The sequence below is a fragment of the Apium graveolens genome, chromosome 2 (genome assembly GCF_009905375.1).
Source record: "Apium graveolens cultivar Ventura chromosome 2, ASM990537v1, whole genome shotgun sequence".
NCBI classification, from domain to species: Eukaryota; Viridiplantae; Streptophyta; class Magnoliopsida; order Apiales; family Apiaceae; genus Apium; species Apium graveolens.
In genome coordinates, this window is record NC_133648.1 from 197,813,307 (window position 1) to 197,832,729 (window position 19,423).

General features: G+C 35.5%; 1 long non-coding RNA gene across 4 annotated transcripts; it reads left to right on the forward strand.

Moving 5' to 3' along the window:
* Positions 1-4,561: 4,561 nt before the first annotated feature.
* Positions 4,562-8,661, forward strand: LOC141706139 (uncharacterized). Of its 4 annotated transcripts, none has more exons than XR_012568667.1 (7): positions 4,562-4,681; positions 4,810-4,850; positions 5,245-5,311; positions 5,438-5,510; positions 6,375-6,727; positions 6,846-8,070; positions 8,373-8,661. It is a non-coding gene; the product is annotated as an uncharacterized LOC141706139 (long non-coding RNA). The 4 variants fall into 4 exon arrangements; XR_012568666.1 differs by having other exon boundaries at positions 6,846-7,016; positions 7,147-8,661; XR_012568665.1 differs by having other exon boundaries at positions 6,375-6,501; positions 6,638-6,727; positions 6,846-8,661.
* Positions 8,662-19,423: the final 10,762 nt, after the last annotated feature.

The window sequence follows — 19,423 nt, forward strand, 5'->3', positions numbered from 1 at the left end:
GCTATAATTGATAACATTTCCTTGGATGCTGACACTTTTACTCATCCTGTGTCAGCCTATCAGTTGTTGGCTGCTCAGGGAAATGAGGAGGCAGAAAAGATACTACATCTAGTACATACAACAGAATCTCTTCAAAGGGATAAAGCTGCTATTAACAAGATGCCTTCTACAGCTGGTGAGTCATCTGAGGAATTTGGAGTAAATTCTGATGATGATGACTCTGTTTCTTTTGATGGAAGCATGAACTTAGGGGGAGATGAAAGCCCTAGTTCTATTCCAAATTTACCTGAATGGGCCTTGACAAAGGAGTCTACACCAGGGCAATTCAATGTCTTCTTAGTCAAACAAATCAGTACTATCCAACAGGCCATTCAGAAAACTTCACATGCTGGTACCAAGGCAATCCTTACAGCTCACCTGGACTCACTGCATCTCATGAAGTTGCAGCAAGTAAGACAGAATCTGAGTATGGATGAACTCAAGAAGGATATTGCTGACTTGAAATCCTACAATTCTGAAAAATTGGATTCAGTCATGCCCTATGGTACAATGAAGGACTTATTGTTGAGATTGAAAAAGGATTCAAATACTGAAAAGAGGCTGGCTAAGTTAGAAGACAGAGTCCAAGTTATTGAAAATTCTGTGGCCAGCATTCTTCACAACCAACAATCTCAAACAAGTCTACTTATACAGCTGGAAAAGGCATAAGGCTTGACCCCTCTCCTTGATGATAACAAAAAGGGGGAGAGAAAAAGGGAAGGGGAAGGAGAGCCATCTACAAAAATCCAGATATCTAAAGTGCTAGTTCTTGCCATCACTACTTCTCCAATTATGCAAATCAAAGGAAAGCCTGATGGAATTGACCTAATCCAGCTAGCAGCAGCTGAAATTCAAGTAAAAGAGCAAAGGAGGAGAATTGATGAAAGGGTGCAACAAGTGTTTGGCTCAACACAAGATAAATCAATATCTGTGAAACATAGCACAAAGGTTGAACCAATCATTATGGAGCACAAGACAGAAAGGAGGAATAAGGTTGGAGAGACTTCTTTCAAGAATCTAAAACCTATAGTTCTCAAGCCCAACACTAGATCCAGCAAGGACTCCACAAAGAACCCCCTAGACTTTGCTCAGATGAAAGAAGTGGACTTTCCTCTTCCAAAGCCTGATGAAGACAAAGTTTTGGGTGCTAACATCAAAAAGCACAAGGAGACCAAGGACATAGTTGAAAGAATGAACATGGCCATTATCTTTAGAGAGGGAAAGAGTATCTGTGTGATGCAAGGACATCCTAAATTTCCAAAGGCCAAGAGGGAAGAAACCAAAAGGTTGAAGAAAGAAGCTGAAAAACTCAAGGCTGAAAAAAGAGCACAAGCAAAGCTTGAACAACAGCTAAAGTCAAGTCAAGTTGAAGGAGAGAAAGGAATTGAAGTCAGGGGTGAAGACGAGATTGCAAACCTAGATGAGGTTTTTGGGAGTATATTTGGTGAGAGTATGGAGGAAAGAGAGGAATGGCGGAAGGGAAACAGAAGAAAGGCCAAGGCACATAGAAGGAGTGAAGATAACACTGAAGAAACTAAATCAATATCTAAACCACTACCTTCCATACCTGAACCCTTTGTTGCTGATCCCACTATAAACATCCATGGTGAACTAATCATCCCAAAAGAGGAACCTATTGATTGGGACACCATCAAATTGCCTACCTTTTTAACCACTCTTCCACTACCAAAGAAACAGAAAATAAAATCCAAATCTACACCTCCCCTAACCTCTAAGAAATTCACTCAAAAACAAAAACCTAAGCCTAAGCCACCCATTTCTAAAGATGATTATGTTCACATCTGTGACATAAAAGAAATTTCAGACATTGAACTCTATCTGGATGAGCTGGAGGATGTAAGGGGAATAGCTGCCTACAGACAGCTACCAGAGAGATTGGTGTTCAGATACAAAGGAGCTGGGGAAAGAACATGGCCTCTCTACAGGATTCTGAATGAAGGCTACTCTACCTTGATCAGAGTCTTTTCAGCCATACAAAAGGATTCTGGCTTTACCAGGACTGCCAAGACTGAAATTCTCAACAAGATTGCCAACATAAGGAAAACTTGGAGGGAGCCCAATGCTTTGCCCAGAACTTTACTTATTCAAGAAAGGAGAATTACAATCCACAAATCACCTCATTGGTTGATGGAATTTAAAGATGATAAAGGAGTCAGAAGATTTTTCAGACTTGAAGACCAACTCAAGATTGCCAGCAATGAAACTCTCAAGGAAATGCAATCTAAGTTGGATATCAGTGATGAAGATAAAGCTGAATTCTACAGACAACTCCAACTCCAAATTGAGGAAAATGACAGAGGGCTAGGAAAGAAAACAAGGGAACAAAGAAGAAAAAGATGATTTGCTCAGACTAGAGGAGCACCCTTGGAAATTCTGTAAATCTTCAATTACCTCCTAGTACATACACTTTTGCAGCACTTTTAAATTTCTACTTAGTTTCAATTCATATATTTGTTAAGTGTTTTGTTATCATCAAGTTAACCCTGAATTTATGTCTACAATTCTTATAGACATAAATAGGGGGAGATTGTTAGGAATATATGTGCATTAGTTTGATGATATGTTTAACAAAACACTTAAGTAGAAGTTTAGTGTTTGTAGCCTCAACGGATAAGACCACTTTGGCTATCCGTTGATGGTGCAGCTTTACTTAGAAATAAGTCTAGTGTTGTAGCACATTTCAGTCTCTGTATTTAAGATATAATTCTTAGAAGTTGAGAGAAAATATAAGTCATGTTGACTACTAGAAGATATGCAAATAGGAAGGCCAATTGTAAATATTTCATGCCTTATAATTTTGTATAAATGAAGTGGTATCAACGGATGTCTTAAAGACCTTCAACGGATGAGAAACAAAGCTTCAACGGATGTCTCTAAAGCTTCAACGGATAGAGCTTCAACTGCTAACACATCAACGGATAAAGCCATCAACGGATGAAGGCTTCAACGGATGTTCTGTTAAATAGCAGTTGATAAGTGGTAGTAGTAACAGCAGACAGAGGCACATGGGTTGACAGAGATAACTGAAAAGTGGAAGCCTAATTTCAGGAACATCAGAAAAAGCAGCCGTTCTACTCTAGTACAAAGAGGCAATAGTCAACAAAGTACTTGAGTGATATGGAGAAGAAACAAGTGGAGAACTCATTTTATTATTGTATTTTTATCTTTGTCTTCACTTGTACACTTGGTGATATATAAACCAAGTAGCAGCTAGTAATTAGATAAGAATTTTTCCAGTGCTGTTTAGAAAAATCTTGAGAGAAAAATTATCTAGTTTGTACTAGGACGCAGCTGTGATCAACATCTTGAATCACAGATTTTCTGAAATACCATCTCTGGTGGAACAAAAATCCACCAGAAAAGTTTTTAAGGTCTGTTGTGTTCTTTACATTAGTGCTTGAATAAATATCTGTCTATATTAGCTTAAAGCAATTCACACACTTGTTTATCTTGAACACAAAGCCTTTAAAACTGCTCAAAACTTGAAAAATTTTTGAGATTTACATTCAACCCCTTCTGTAAATCTCATTGTCAGTCCACTAGGAATAACACTTAGGTTTTGAGCGAGTATTTAAATCCCCTTTGAAAGGAGGATCTTAAATATAAAATGAGTTTTGGAATCTGCCCTAACTTTTAAAATCATTTTGAAGACTCGAAAACATTTTTAAGAATGTTTGGAGTGATGCTGATTTAATAAAATAAATCAGTCCCAATATATTAGAAAATATCTGAATATTATTATTTAAATAATATTCCCATAAAGAATAATCTTTATAAAAATAATTGAAGTAGAAGTTTTAAAACTTATACTTGAAATGAATATTAAATAACCAAAGATATACTTATACGAAAGTACTATCTTTATTTGAATAATCAAAAGTGAGTTTGATTATCTACACATCACTACACCATATATGACCTATCACAACCCCCTCTCGAGAAGTGTTACCCGAATATGTTACCTTAGCTATGCTACTTATGCTCTAATGTAATATTATATTTTTTTATGTTACCTTAGCCAAAAATCCGATGTTACATAAGCTACAAAATATTGCAGTTTGCAACATATTTATAAAAGTGTTAGCTTAGAGTTCAAAATATAAATATAATATTTTTTAAGCTTAAAGATTACTTTAAATTAATTATACAAAAATGTTAATATAAGCACTCATATATAACTTTTAAAAATATATATTATGAAATATTTTAAATATAGGAATTATATTTGTAGTAAAATATATATATATATAAGTAATTATTTTTTATTAGAATGACTTTTTAAACTTTTATTATAAAAATACTAATAAAGAAATAAAATATAAATATTAAAATATAGGAATATTTGGACAGAGCGGGAAGTTGTTTTGGGCTGGGAAGCGGTAAAATTATTGGGCTCTATCTGCCCAATATTTTAGACCATTCAAAATTTTTCCATAAGCTCAGACACTCTCTCGCTTTCTCACAATTCACACACTCAAATTCTCTCTCTCTCTCTCTCTCTCTCTCTCTCTCTCTCTCTCTCTCTCTCTCTCTCTCGTTGAACTCTCTCTCGCTGAACTCTCTCTATTATTATCAATCTCGCTCACTTTTATCTGTCACTCGCCACCATTATCAATTTATGGTAAGTAAATTGGGATTTGCTTTTTTAATTAGGGTTCAATTGAATTGGGGATCGAGACGTTGGTGCTTCAATTATAGTTTTTAAATATTAATTATTTAACTAATCGCTCTCTTTCTCTTTGATTTTAGATGCTCGTGTTTGGGTTTGCAGTTGAAGGCATTATTTTAAGGTACTTTTAAGTTAGGGCTTTGTTTTAGTTGAATTTTATGTGCTTATTTGTGCGCGCGCGCTGTTGTGTAGTTGTGTGTTTAGTTTCTCTCTCTCCCTCTCTCCTTATCTCTCTCTCCCTGCCTCTCTCTCGGTCTCTCTCTGTCTCTCTATCTCTCTCTGACTCTGTCTCTCTCTCTCTCTGTCTCTTTTTTCTCTCTATGTCTCTCTATCTATGTACTGCATTAGTAGATTGATACACTAAATCAAATTCAATCTTTCATGTTATTATCTTTGATTTGAGTACTTTATCTGTTTGTGGATGTGATTCGTGTTGTTTATAATTCGGTTTCGTTTAAAGTTGAATGCCTTTATTTACCTTTGTTCTCATGTTGTGGATTCAATTTGCTATACAGAATGATATAAGATAAACATGTTTTTGCTGTCTCTCATTGTCTGGGGTTTCAAATCACTTCTCACCAGGTATCCCCTCTCTCTCTCTCTCTCTCTCTCTCTCTCTCTTTCTATCTCAAATCACCGTAATTATGTAACGTTTGTTAATTTATATTTTTGAGATGATTTAACATTATATGTATTTGCGAATTACAGCCATCTATGGAATAAGTAAGGTCGTGTTAGGAGGACAAGTCACTAATGAGGAAGTTCAGAGCTTGATGAAGAGGTTTAAGATCTCTCCCTCTCAATTGTATTATTTTTTTAATTGGAGTGGATTACTGATTTTCTATTGTTTAAACGGAAAAATTTAATTAAATTTTTTAAAATTAAAAATGTTTAATTTTTTGAATTTGAATTTGATCTGTGATTGAGTTGATCTATTTTTATTATTCGTGTTATGTGTTTGTTTATTTAAATTTTTTCGATTATCATTTTTCCAAAAGTGGTATGTGATTAGTTTGATCTGCTCAGTTTGGTTTGTAGATTGCTAGTTGGTAAAGTCATTTTAATATTCATATAATGTGTTTGATGGGTTGGAATGTTATCCTTTCGAAAATTGATTTGTGATTGAAATGATCTACGTAATTTGGTTTGGTTAGTGGGTTATAGCTTGGTGAAGTAATTTTCTTATTTGTATTTGTTTTAGTTAATTTTGAATTTGATTTCTGACTGATATGACCTACATGATTTGATTAGTTGGTGACAAGTTGGTGAACTAATTTTACTATATATGTGGAAATTTTCAATGTGGTCATTTTTAGCCATTAGACTTTCTTGGTCATTCAGAATGCATACATAGTTGATAACATAAGCTGCGTCGTTGAAAGTAAAATAAACATGCTTTATCCCCTTTCTAAGTGATATTAAGATAGGAAACAACATAACATCAGTCTCAGTGAACCTGCTTCCTAGTTCCGTAAGCATGTCTGCATAAATGGCTTTTTGGTTTTTTCCTCTTACTGTAATTTCCAATGATGAGATATTTGTCTTAAATGCACAGTTTTAGCAGGTTTTCCAGGTCTATGCAACTTAGTGCAGATTATACTAAACAGTTTATGTTTGCTTAAACACTTGACCTTTCTTGCTTTAGGAAGCCTTGTTCTGGTTATAAATTGAAGAAGATTACTGGCAACATCTTTGCGACTGATGCAGAGAGTGATACAGCAGAACCAGATGGTGTTGATCCAACTAACAAATATAATTAAGGCTCATCACATGTATCATATTGAACCTTGATTAATATAACATATATGTTGAACCTTAATGGTTCTCATACTTCCTGTTTTTTTTTGTTTTTATTCAAACCAGACTATATATCTATATGTATGTGTGTGTGTCTTCCACTTGGTACAGGATTTTTCTTATTCTCCAACTCATAAGTGTGATCGAGTTCATCACTTAGTTGAATTCTTATTGGACTCCTGAAGAGGGACAAAAGCAAAGGTATTATTGTTGGAAGCCTCGAAACAATACTATTAAAAATAACTTTCTGCATCTATGTTATTTCTCTTACTCTTTTTCTATAAGCTTCATGTTTGAGCTGAGAGATATATATTTGCAGCTGCTTTCTTGGCCTATCATGTCAACACTGTTCTCTATAGCTTCTATGTGTGGAATAGGGGTAATATATTCCCTATATGCTCTGAGTGCCTCGTGCAGTCTCAACATATTTTTCATCACCTGGACTGCAATTTTGTTATTAGTAATGATGGCTATGTCCTTATATTCTAAGGTGTGCATTTCATATTCCTTTTTCTTCTTCTTATTTCTACTTTTATGATGCGCAAGTTCATTACATATTTAAAAAAAATATTTGAGCAAGAAACTACTGTGTTTTTTTGACATTCTGATGATTAAAGCAGGTGAATAGAGGCCTTCTATCTTCTAGCATTATGGCTTCCTACATAGTTTTCCTCTGTTGGTCTCATATAAGAATTTAGGAAGAAAGACTAATCTCCTGATCTCCATTAACGAGCTCTATCTGTTCAATATTAAGCCTAGATTTTGTAATTCTCAGTGAACCTGTTAGTGAAAAATGTGGTACACAAACGCATGGAAATGGACACATCGATTGGACCTCCATATTAGTAAGACTTTTCCATATTCCCAAGGAACTTTACCACTTGTAAGTTAAATTAAGTAATGTCTTTATTGGTCTTGAAATTAAAATGTAAATGTACTTCATATTGTATAACACTGGGCTCATGCATATGCAACATATGCTGTTCTTTTTTGTTAAAAGATTGATTAAGTAGGTGCTGGTAAAAACTATAATTTATTTAACCATTATGCTCTCATGGAGGATGTGTTAATATGACTATAGTGTTTTTTTATTCATGTCGGGAAAACAACCATTTGTACCATCTTACTGGACTAAATAGGAGTAAGAGGCCTGTACTTGGTCTGTAGTACAGACTAGAGAGGAATCTATATGTTTGATATGGTAGCATTGTTCATGTAACTGATCCGATTAGTTTTGCGGTGAAGGTTGAATCAGGTTGTGGTTAGGATTCGGATATAATAAGATTTTCTATTAACTTATAAGATAGCTGTAATCCGTAGGAACTACTAAATTTTTTCAAGCACAGGTAACTGTGTAATCCAACATAATATAATAATTTTCTTAAAATAAATTTAAGCACATGAATAAGTATAGTCTACTCTATTTGACTTGCTCCTAGTTTAATGTACTAAAATACAGGGGAAGTATTTTGAATGTTGATAGAAGTGTGCATAACAGGATACAAGACTCAAATACATCATGACACAGTGGTAGATCAGAGCTTGTAAGATCTCTATCACTCATTCATTCCCCCTCGCTCATCAATCATCATCTATGTAACATGTAACACGTAATAAGATTTAGAGTAGTCTTTAATGGCTTTGTTGAAGTCCAGAACTTGTACCCTTGTGTTTATATGTTTTCTGTAATGTTCATTTTCAAAATTATTAAAAGTTGCTACCTTTATGTATTATAGTTCTTTTCAATTGTTAACCAGTTGTCTGCTTTATTATTATCTGAAAATCCTCCATGGTCATTGGAGGTATGTGGACTTGTTGCATTCAAATGTTCTAGCTTTTGCATCAGGAATCTTATCTGAGGCGTCAACTCAGGGTTGGGCATGTGGCAGGGGACTGTGAGATATGTCCTCAACACTTGTAGTTTCATCTAAAGTCAGAAGATGGAATTCTTGAAGTAAACGACCAGTAGGTTCTAGTATTATTTAGTTTATAATATTATGCCAATGTAACGTAATGAACGTGAATTAGTTTGTTTAGTTAAGAATATTGTGGTTGTCATTTTATATTTGTGATGTTTAGTTAAGAAATGGTAGATACTTTTAAATAATAGTTTTTCATTTTGTTCTTGTAAAATATTACAGTAGCTCATTAAAGTGTTACAATAGCTTGTGAAAATATTTCAATAGCCAAGGTACATATATTACAAAAGCTACTAAAATGTTACTCTAGGTACATAATTGATTCAAGAAAAAAGTGGGACCCACATGTCACGTCATCACTGTGGGCCCACATGCCATATCAGTATAGAGGCTGCAAGCCATGTCAGCATTGTTGGACCCACAAATGCCACTTCAATGCCATGTCATCATGCCACGTCATCACAGTATGAGGCCCACATTGGGTCCCATTTTTTTAAAAACTTTATGCCATTCTTAGTTAACATATATTTAAGTTACAATAGACATATTTTATTTTACCTTAGGGGTCTAGTGTAACATAAATATACATGTTACAGTAATGGGATCATATGTTACGTTAGACCCCTAACGCAACATTGAAAAACCTATCTTTAAGAAAATGTTACCTTAGCTTAAAAGTGGGGAAATAGCAACATATTTACCCCCTAATGCAATATTTTTTTGGTGTTACAGTAGGCATTTTATGGTATAGTGCATTATTCTTTAATAAAATAAAGAATAATAATTAGTAAATAATCGGAGTCATAAGTCCTCGAATGAATATTCAAATAATAATATTCATTAAATAAAATAAACGGAGTCATATGTCCTCGAATGAATATTCAAAATAATATTCATTAATAAAATAAACGGAGTCATAAGCCCTCGAATGAATATTCAAAATAATATTCATTAATAAAAATAAAGTTATCGAATAAACCTTATTCGATTCATAGTTTTGAAAACTATATCTATATATATATATAAATATATACAATATACTCGGGAACATCGACTCCCGGTTTTAGAAAATGTTCACCTTTGGGTCCCCTATACTAAGGGTATACACAACTACTGCTTATCTCTAGCATAGGTATTATGCAACTTATAAGCAATTGAATCAACAATATATATCAAGATTACGAAACAGACATGCATATATACCATATCACATGCTCCAATATATCGCAAGATTTGCTAATTAACCACCATGCATCTATCACAAGATAATGCATATACATATGTATACATCACAATAACAGTATAACGGGTAGAAAACTTGTCTGAGTGTTCCGGGGTAGACTTAAGCTTAGAGTGGGTCCGGTAACCTATGAACAACAACATAAGCTGGAATTAAACCACGGTCGCTTAAGAAACTAGACTTTAACCATTTAGAGCCCTAATGTTCGCTTTCGCGCTTAACGATTCACTTAAGTCGCTAGAGTACCCTCGGCTCCACCATTTTTAATAAATTAACCATTAAGAATTTTAAGGCAATTCTTTCGCGAGTACTCTACCAACTGCCTATCCACTTTACATAATTGTTTCATACTCCAATTAATCATTTAAGGGCCTTAACCAAGGTCTCAAAGTAAAGTGAGGGGTAAAGGTTCATTCGTGAAACGCCGTTACTTAAAACTGTCGTTTCTCCTAAACCGTAAATCGGATCTAAGCGAACTACATACCAAAATGAAGCTTACGACATGATCTATCTAAACATGGAAAATTTAAAGATTGGTCAGTGAGTTATCTGGTCCGAGAGTCATGTACAGCAGTCTAAGGAAAACGGGCATTACGACAGCTATATTTACGAGTTTTCCAAGTTTCTCACTACACCAAAACCTCACCAAACAACCCAAAATTATTAACACATCAAAACCTCAACTACATAATACTATACCAGTCCTTATTCTCCAGATTCTTCATTTCAACCAACCACAATCAAGTTCTATTAACTATAACAAGATTCATTCACCAAATCACTCCAATTTCAAATCAAACTACTAATAATCAAAGATCATGCTTCTCATTTTGAAAACCAACCATCAAACTCACTAATAGTAAAAGTAAAAGCTATGGTTTGAAGTTTATACCTTCCTTGGTAGGTGTTAAGTTGCTAGGAAGCCTTAGGGAGCCTCCTACAAGCTATGAGGTTCTTACCATGCTTATTTGGACGATACTTGTGAACAAGAGTTGTAGAGCATCTCAATACCTTTCCAACGAGCTATAGAACACAATATTTGAGTGAGTATTGAAGGAGATATAACAATTTCAAGTTGCTGGGTTTGTTTTGGCCGAGAGCTTCTCTTCATATGAGCAAAGTCAAATTTTTAATTTTTGTGTTATGATATTTTGCTTGGTTGATTTCCTTTTTGACATGGCAAATTTTGGTTAATTTTTTTGTCATGCTTATGTCACCATGCTTGTGTCACCTTTTTAACACATGTCCTTTCCTTGTGGTTTGATGATGTCACAATCATTGGCTTCTTGTACAAACTTGTCTCTTGGTCGCTTATTTGTTTTACGGTTCGCTTAACTTTCGTTCTCGTTCGTGGTTTGAGGGAGCATATATGGGATCTTATTACTTGGGTTCCCCTAAACCTTTCTCAATATTTTATATTCCTTTTATGATACTCTCTTATAATTCTTGAATTTAAATCCTTTTAATCATGTTACCTTATACTCATTTCTTTCGGTATCTGGTGGATTTTCGGGAAAAATCAAAGTGTCCGGATTCGAATTCTAACGACCTTTACATACACTCGTTTACTTTATGGAATACTAATACGATCTTAGAATTTCCATAAAAGTACTTCTATGTAGCGTGGTCTGATAATTTTCCTTAATCAGCATCATCAGCAAAAGTTACTATTTATCCGTGTTTCAAAAATTCCAAAAATTGGGGTTATTACAGGCTGCATAGGCTAGAAAGATTCTGATGGATTCAAGTCTGGCAACTGGAGCAAATGTTTCATCAAAATCTATTCCCTCTTGTTGAGAATAGCCTTTAGCAACCAATCTGGCTTTATTCCTTATGATAATGCCATTTTCAACCATGTTGTTTCTGAATACCCATTTTGTATCAATAGAACTCTTGTTCTTTGGCTTGGGTACCAGCTTCCATACTTTGTTCCTCTCAAATTGGTTTAGCTCCTCTTGCATTGCTAAAATCCAATCTGGATCCAATAGAGCCTCTTGTACTCTCTTAGGTTCCTCCTGTGATAGAAAGCTACTATGCAGACATTCATCTTGAGTAGCCCTTCTAGTTTTCACTTTAGATGTAGCATCACCAATGATCAGTTCAAAAGGGTGATTCTTGGTCCATTTCCTTTGAGGTGGTAGATTAGCTCTAGATGAGGTTGCCTCAGTATTGTCATGATGTGAGATAGAATGTTGATTGGTTGAAACTCCCCCTGAGTTGCTGATCCTTTGAAAGGAATTGGGAGCTCTATCAACTGATGAAGTGAATTGATTATCCATTTACAGACTGTGATCAACAGATGCTTCATTATGAACTTCAACGGATGATGCATTTTGTCTTTCAACGGATGCTACATTGCTTCTTTCAACGGAAACTGAATTATAACTTTCAACGGATGCAGCATTCCGTGCATTATCCAAAGGCAGATTTTGAATTCTTCTTGAGATGCCTTCTTCATCATTCTCATCTTCACAATCATCACAATATATCTCAATATTGTCAAATTTGAGTCCTTCATGATGTCCCTCATCTTTTAGTCCATCAATCTTTTTATCATCAAACACAACATGCACAGATTCCATGACAATGTTGGTTCTTAGATTGTGAACCCTATATGATTTTCCAGCAGAATAACCAACAAATATTCCTTCATCATCCTTTGCATCAAACTTCCCTTTGTGATCAGATTGATTCCTTAAGATGTAACATTTGCAACCAAAGACATGGAGAAAGTTTAAAGTTGGTTTTCTTCTCTTGAATAATTGATAGGGAGTCATGCCTTTTGCCTGATTGATTAGAGAAATATTCAGAGTGTAACATGCACAGTTAACAGCCTCAGCCCAAAAGTAAGTTGGGAGTTTTGATTCTTCAAGCATTGTCCTTGCAGCTTCAATTAGTGATCTGTTCTTCCTTTCCACCACACCATTTTATTGTGGGGTCCTTGGAGCTGAGAACTCACGCATGATCCCATTTTCTTCACAGAACAACTTCATGGTTGAATTCTTGAACTCAGTTCCATAGTCACTCCTAATATTCCTTACTTTGAAATCAGGATGATTGTTGACTTGCTTGATATGATTGATAATGATTTTACTAGCTTCATCCTTTGATCCAAGAAAATAAACCCATGAAAACTTTGAGAAATCATCTACAATCACTAGGCAATATCTTTTCCTTGAAATTGACAATACATTGACTGGTCCAAAGAGATCCATGTGTAGCAGTTGTAATGGTTCATCAATTGCAGATTCAAGCTTCTTACTGAATGATACTTTCTTTTGCTTTCCTTTCTGACAAGCATCACACAGTCCATCCCTTGTGAATTCTACTAGAGGCCTTCCTCTAACTAAGTCCTTTTTTACTAGATCATTCATTGTCTTGAAATTTAAGTGGGACAGCTTCTTGTGCCATAGCCAACTTTCAACTGAACTTGCTTTGCTGAGAAGACAAGTAATAGATTCTGCATCTGTAGAGTTGAAGTCAGCTAAGTACACATTCCCTTTTCTAACTCCAGTTAGAACCACTTTATTGTCCTTCTTACTTGTGATAATACAGGCTTCAGAATTGAAGGAAACAGTATTCCCTCTGTCACATAGTTGACTGATGCTCAATAAGTTGTGTTTGAGACCATCAACCAATGCAACTTCATCAATGATGACATTTTCTTTTGAAATCAAGCCATATCCCATAGTGAATCCTTTGCTGTCATCTCCAAAGTTTATGCTAGGGCCAACTCTCTCCTTAAACTCTGTGAGCAGGGTGAAATCTCCTGTCATGTGTTTGGAACAGCCACTGTCCAAGTACCATAGATTCCTTCTTTTTCCCTGCACACAACAAAATCAATCAAGTTGATTTTGGTACCCAAGTTTCCTGGTTGCTTGATGAACTAGTTTCATTTTCATCAGAATTAGCCATCAGGGCTAGGTTGACATATTCCATATCATCATCTTCATTGACTCCATCTGCTGCCCAATCATCTTGAGTGAGAAAAGCTCTTTCCTTTTGTTTGAGCAAATCAAAATACTTCTTTTTGTAATCAACTTGCTCAAATTTCTTCTTATCAGAGGTTGGCTTCCTACACTCACTTGCAAAGTGTCCACCAATGCCACAGTTATAACATTTGAACTTGGATTTGTCCACCACGTTTTTGTTTGGCTTAGTGAATTTTGTATTTTTCCTGAACTTCATCTTTGCAAACCTCCTGGACAGAAAAGCTAGATGTTAATCAACATCATTAGAGTCATCCTGACTGGAATTGTTTTCATCCTCAGCTACTTGCTCTTTACCCTTGTTTGATTCTGATTTGCTTGTGCCAATTTTGAGACTTGGCATTGTCTTCTCCTCATACCTGGTTTCAACATTCTCACTGTCAGCTACAAGTGCAACTGATCCTCCTTTTCTCTTCCCCTTTTCCAACAGCTCATCTTGCTCCATCTCAAGTTCATATGTCTTCAAAATTCCATATAATCTTTCAAGTGTGAAGTCCTTATAATCTTGAGAATTTCTTAGAGAAACAGTCATAGGCTTCCATTCCTTTGGTAGAGACCTTAGAAATTTTAAATTGGAGTCCTTAACTTGGTACACCCTGCCATACAGCTTCAATCCATTCAACAGTTTCTGAAATCTGTTGAAGGTATCATTCAATGATTCTCCTTCTTCAAAATGAAAATATTCATACTGTTGAATGAGAAGCTGCATTTTGTTTTCTGTAACTTGCTCAGTGCCTTCACAGATAAGCTGCACAGTATCCTAAATTTCCTTAGCAGTTTGGCTGTTAATGATATTGTCAAACATATCTTGATCTAGGCCATTAAACAGAATGTTCATGGCTTTCTTATCCTTGTAAACCTCTTCAATATCTTCAACAGTCCATTCTGCTTTTGGCTTGGGAATAGACTGTCCAACAACAACTGTTGAAGTAGCAGCTGTCGCCACCTTGTGAGGGATGTGAGGACCATTTTCAATGCAGTTGATGTAGCTTTCATCTTGAGAGAGAAGATGTAAATGCATCTTCACTTTCGAGTGATGATAGTTATCTCTTTCCAAGATTGGAATCTTTACACCAATATCCTTCTTACGCATGATGTTAGTAGAATAGATCTTTAAACTCTTTGTATGTTAAGAGCTTTCTCTGATACCAATTGTTATTCCCAGTGGACTAACAATGAGATTTACAGAAGGGGGTTGAATGTAAATCTCAAAACTTTTTCAAGTTTTGAGCAGTTTCTAAGGCTAAGTGTTTTTGAGAGCAAGTGTGTGTGAATTGCTTGAAGCTATTGCAGACAGATATATATTCAAACACAAATGTAAAGAACACAGAGAATTTAAAAACTTTTCTGGTGGATTTGTTGTTCCACCAGAGATGTGTTATTTCAGAAAATCTGTGATTCAAAGAATTTAATCACAGTTGCTTCCTAGTACAAACTAGATGATTTTCTCTCTGGATTTTTCTAAACAACTCTGGAAAATTCACATCCAACTACTAGCTGCTTCTTGGTTTATATATCACCAAGTTTACAAGTGAAGACAAAACTGTAAAATACAATTAAAAAGGCTCTTCACATGTTTCTTCTTCATTTCTCTATCCAATGCAATTTAGGCTTAGCTGTTAATCTTTGAATACTTCCTTGTTTGCACCAAAATGGAAATATTGCATTTTCTTGATTCCTCCTAGAGGCTTCCACATTCCAGTTTATCTCTGTCAACCCATGTGCCTCTGTCAGCTTATGAACTGTCACTATCAACTGCTAATGAACTAAGCATCCGTTGAAGCTTTCATCCGTTGATGCCTTATCCGTTGAGGCTTTATCCGTTGAAGCTTTATCCGTTGATGCATTATCAGTTGAAGTCTTTATCCGTGAAGCACTTATCCGTTGATGGATATTATCCGTTGAAGCTTTAGAAACATCCGTTGAAGCTTCATTTCTTATCCGTTGAAGATCTTCAATATCAGTTGATACTTCTTCACTTATACAAAATTACAAGGCATGAAACATTTACAATTAGCCCTCCTATTTGCATATCCACTAGTAGTCAACATGACTGATAATTTCCTACAACATCTAAGAATTACAACTTGAATCCAGAGAATGAAATGTGCTACAATACTAAACTTATTGCTAAGTAAAGCTACTCCTTCAACGGGTAGCCAAGATGGTCTTATCCGTTTAGGCTACAAACACTAGATTTCTACTTAAGTGTTTTGTTTAACTTATCATCAAACTAATACACATATTCGTAACAATCTATTCTGACTTTCAGCTTCTCTTAATGACCCGACGGATGGTATACTTTGTGTCCCGGTGGATGAAGCTGATTGTATTCCGACGGACAAGGCAGATTGTACATCACCACGACCCGGTTAGTGGTACTCAATCTCAACATTCATTACAATACAACTCTCACAGTTATCATTATCTCATTATTCATAGACTCATTGGAGCATTACTATGGTCTACCACTGACCTACTGTAGTCATTCGCTTTCCATGAAGTCTTAATAGCTAACCATACGGAGTCCATACATATCGTATCGAATTCATCTAAGGAGGTAACATGATCACCGTTCATGATTCATGAAGAACACTCTTGATCCTGACGTACATTCATGACATGAAGCAGATAAAATGCAGAAGAGTTTTAATGAAAGCAACGATAGTAGGTTAATACCATTCTTAATCATATGTCTATATTAGGAGACATGAAGCTCAAAGGTTCATTTAGAACTTTTTGAAACATGGTCCTGGCTTATTCTCAAGATAGTTCCTTCTAAGATAGATAGTTCCTTCTAAGATAGATAGTCCGCTCATGGCGATTATATGAATTAAACCTTTACCAAACTACTATTACGGTTGGGTATTGCACAGTCATCAAAAGGAATGTCAATCTTCCAAACCATAATACAACCTTCACGGCTTCAACCATTATCACTGCTTTCCTCTGGAACGAGCGCCTATAATTGCTCTCTTGCACTTAGAGTGTCGGCCACCTCATTGGCCTTTCCTGATAGTAATAGTTCCTTATAATCAATGTCTTTTAACCACCTTCAACTAAATTTTCTACCTCATTTCAATCACTGCTTATATGAAAATGCTTTTCTTAAGTCCTGGTGAGAAAGAAAAAAAATCACCATTTTTCCATAAGTCATTGCCTTAGTCTTTAGATGTGAACATTGTCACGGCTGACTCTCGATCATACTTAGGACGTCTCTTATCTTGGGTCCTTCTTGTTTTCACCATTCTTGACCTTCGTTGGGTTCAATCTATACTTTCTCATGGTTCAACACGTGCCCCACCTGGCATTATTATAATTATGTCATATTTCCTTTATCAAAATTTCTATTCTTGAGAACTTTGAATATTACCTTTTTCCTTGTAAAACCTTTAAGGTTATCCTTGAATCGCTCCTCCTGTATTCCGTAGATACAGGGCATATGAAAATACCATTTACTAATACTAGAACCATTGTCTATGTACTTCTAAAAATTTTCTCTACTGATCTTTAAAGGTTGTTGTTACCATAATCCTTTTTAATTTATACTGCCAAAACTCATGATGTCCCTATTAAGGGCGAAATGCCAACCTTTATGCATTCCCCTAGGATTCATCTCAAGTTATTGAGGTTCCATCCTTAATTCCACCATTAAAAAGGTACTTGCATCCTTCCATGGATAAATCAAGTCATAGATCCTTGATAGATTATCTTATTCAATCATTCCCACCTCGATAGTCTATACCAATTTCACAATAGTATCCTTATTCACGGTGATCAGCCGCGCAGTAATCCCGAACCTCGCTGGGTTCTACAACATTAACGGGAATCCCTAGGCAACTTTTAAGCCTAATATAAGTGTGGAAAGGACTTGCGTCTCAGTCCAGATCCACTATTCAAGGAAAACATTTATCCCCCTTTGGGACTAAAAACCCTTATTTTATTTATTTCAAAAAAACTGATGCCGAATTATAACAAAATCTCTTTTAACAGTAAACATTTTTATTAAGGGATTATAGATCAACTCGAAACACGGGAAATATGGTACTAAATCTCAGGGCCATGATTTACAAAATTTTACTCTATTAGGGTAACCAAAAGGTTTTCATATGTCAGAACTTGGACAGGAAAATTTAGTGAGACTAATGGATAATATAAAGGGGTAATGCCAAAATGGGCTTAAAGCAATGGCTTCTCGTCAAGGTACAGGTGTTGGATCATCAAGAAGATAAGCTTCATGAACACTATGGGTGTTAAGGTATGAAGAAATGATTCTTTAGCTCATGATATATCAGAGTTGTCAAGCTTTAGGATAAGAAAGAGGGGTATCAATCAATGAGGGATCACTTTGATAAGTTTCTGACTTTCAGGGTTCAAGGTAAGGTTCTATAGGGATTCAAGTATCAGGATGAGATATCAATACTTAGGAATCATCAGCATGTTAATCAAGAGGATCAATCAAGTAATATATCAACTCTTCATTTTATCATGGCATTTAACTATCATGAAAAGGCTTTTGAAATACTTGCAATACATACTCGAGGGTTCATGGCATTTCTATATAATTCAAAGATAAACGAAAGATACGCTTGATTTAAAACATATCAAATGACTCAGGATAATTGCATCAATATATATGAACTGTTTATAGTAAATACGAAGGTCAAGTTGAATTACTTGCCTTGAGAAAGGCTGGTCTGGTCTGACTGGTAGGAGCAACTGGAGCTTCACTCGACCTTTATGGCAAGTTTTCCCTCATCTCGAGATCCTACATAATAATAATAATCCTCGTTATAATATATTCTTACCATCTTAACCTATTTATAACTTGAAATTAAACACGGATGACACTTAGGCCTATATGCGCTTAATTTTATATTCACTTTTAAATTACAAAAGTACACACATAGCCATATATTCACATATCATATATTAACACCAAATAACACCATATATACCATAATACAACACTAGGCTTGGATGATCTCGACTCACATCTTAAGTCACTTGGTCGCTAAACTAGACAAGGTCTTCTAATTTTGGCTTCCTAACTCGATGTGCCTTTCCTAAATTATCCAAAACCTATTGACCCTCACTTGTACCTTTAGCTCTACTGACCTTATATCATCTTACAACTATGGTGGTCGACCTAATACTCACTTCTAAGTGTTCTAAAACTATGTGATAAGTGAAAGCGCTCACTGGTGCAAATTTCAGAATGACAACTATAGTTTCTTGAGTGCATTAGGCACTCTTAAACTACAAGTTTTACTTCAAAACTTTTACACAAGAATCTCCTGACCTAAGGGCATCTCACAAACTTGATGTGGCTCAAGGGCCTGGCTTGGGCCTTCTTGGGCCTAAGTTAAAAGTCCAAGGTTCCCTTGTTTTTCTGGGCAGAAAACGCCCTGACTTGAATTAACTTGTGACACATGGTTCTAACTCATATCCTATGAACTATGGTTGGAAAAACTTCTCTGACACTCCCTCTAACTAAGGCCCAATAGGGCCTAATGAGGGCCTACCCATGACATGGTCAAATCTTCCTATTTCTAAGTTGCAACAAAACTGTCCCCTGCTGGACAGATTTTGTTATTCTACTTGTGCACCTAACCAAAAGACATGCAAACCTCCAACCAACTCCTAAAACCTTTTATATACTCCCCATACCAACTTCTGGTGGCTTGGGCCTCAAAGTGCACATCAATGACATGGTCAAAACTCACTCTAAACCTCAGGGTACTAAACT